At 43.8% G+C, this 1,619-nt stretch overlaps 1 protein-coding gene across 3 annotated transcripts in view; it reads left to right on the top strand.

The window, feature by feature from the left end:
• LOC102676606 (ras-related protein Rab-37) overlaps positions 1 to 1,619 on the top strand; it is a 116,910-nt gene that overhangs the window by 7,510 nt on the left and 107,781 nt on the right. The window lies entirely within an intron of this gene.

Genomic DNA, 1,619 nt, shown 5'->3' with positions numbered 1-1,619 from the left:
TCGAAGCGCCGCAAAAAAAAAAACGTCGTGCGTGACGCGAGTCAGAAACGACAGAGAGACGAGGAGAGGGGAACAGAATTGTTCCCGAGGAACCTGAGAAGGAGGTGTATACGGTGGGAAGTGAGTGGGACAAGGAGAGAGATAGAAGGAACGATATACGATACTCGGAGGGAACGAGGAGAGAAAAAAAACTGTGCACGCAAGTCTGTCGGAGGAGGAGCGATGTATTTGTGGGACGAGGAAGGATAGAGGGACAAGGACGGTATTACGAGCAACGAGTGGTGGAACGAAAGAGAGAGAGAGAGAGAGAGAGAGAGAGAGGGATCAGCATTGGAAAAGGATAGCGATAATCCCTGCGCGGAACGGAGAAAGATGGAGCGTGTTGAAGATCAGTTGACGAAACGAGGAAGGGGAATATACTACCGAACAAGAAAGTCTGTTGCTGCGAGAAGGATAGACTGTAATACGGTGAGGCAGATTGTTCGACAGAGACTGAAAGTTCGCGTGGAACATACGGAACGTACGGAACATAAAGACAGAGAATATTAAATCCACGATTGAGAAGAGGATAGAGGTACGCTATCTCGATAGAGGATAGCGCGTAGAGTGTCGTAGGAGGAAAAAAGAGGCGGATATCTCTGTTGTTGCCTCATATTGGCCCCGAGTTTGGACGAAAGAAAGAGAGAGAAAGGGAAAGAGAAGAGCGAAATGAAATGAGTTATATAGCACATAGGTATTGGTGGCTACTTAGCGAAGAATACGGTCGGAATTGAGCAACGGAATACGGTGAAATTAGTTCCTAAAGAGAATTTATGACTGGCCATGAATGCGTGTCGACCAAATGGTATTAAAGCACGCGGCGGATTATTGAATAAACTTGTCTCGTTTCGAAGCCTGGTTTCTGGCTTCGAGGGATGTTTATTTCGAGTAAACTTTCGCTTTCCCCGGTGGTGGTTGCGCGAGAGTAGATCGCGTGAGTTGAACCGCATTGGTATTACGGTCGGCCGCGTGATTACGCTGAAATGAATTTGAGCGACGGACGTGTTTGGATACCCGTGGAATTGTTCTCTTTGCGTATCGAAGATAAGCAATTAAATCTAGAATTTTGATTGAAATTTCTGTCTTTATACGAAATCTACGAATTTTTGGAAGCAAATGCTTATATAAATGACTTTATAAAATTTTTACAATTCTCACGACAATTATAAATACAGAATTGTTATTAGAACCTGAATTTCTCGTTGAAGAAAATATCAAAGGCGTCAAAGGTTAAAAAAAGCGATGAAGCAGAATTAATATTATAATTAAGATATTATAATATTATAAGCCGCAAGAATAAAGACGACTTCCAACCGAGATAAGTGATAAATAATTACATAACAGACATTACGTAAAATATCACGGAACTGGGAGATCTTCGATCCAAATTAACGAGATCGTTTCAATGGTTGGTGCCTGGAAGGATTTTTGCATGGGAATTCGCAATCGGGCCGAAGCCACGGTTGCGTAAACGGATCGGATTTAGCCTCGAGGGAGTCGAACAATCTTCGGCGCGAGCCCCGTCACTTTTGCATAAATGAAACCGCGGTTAAGCGGATTGAAAGCCACCCTGTCCCGAC

The sequence above is a fragment of the Apis dorsata genome, unplaced genomic scaffold (genome assembly GCF_000469605.1).
Source record: "Apis dorsata unplaced genomic scaffold, Apis dorsata 1.3 scaffold_309, whole genome shotgun sequence".
NCBI classification, from domain to species: domain Eukaryota; kingdom Metazoa; phylum Arthropoda; class Insecta; order Hymenoptera; family Apidae; genus Apis; species Apis dorsata.
The sequence above is the reverse complement of the archived record's forward strand: the minus strand, read 5'-3'. Positions and strand labels throughout refer to the sequence as shown.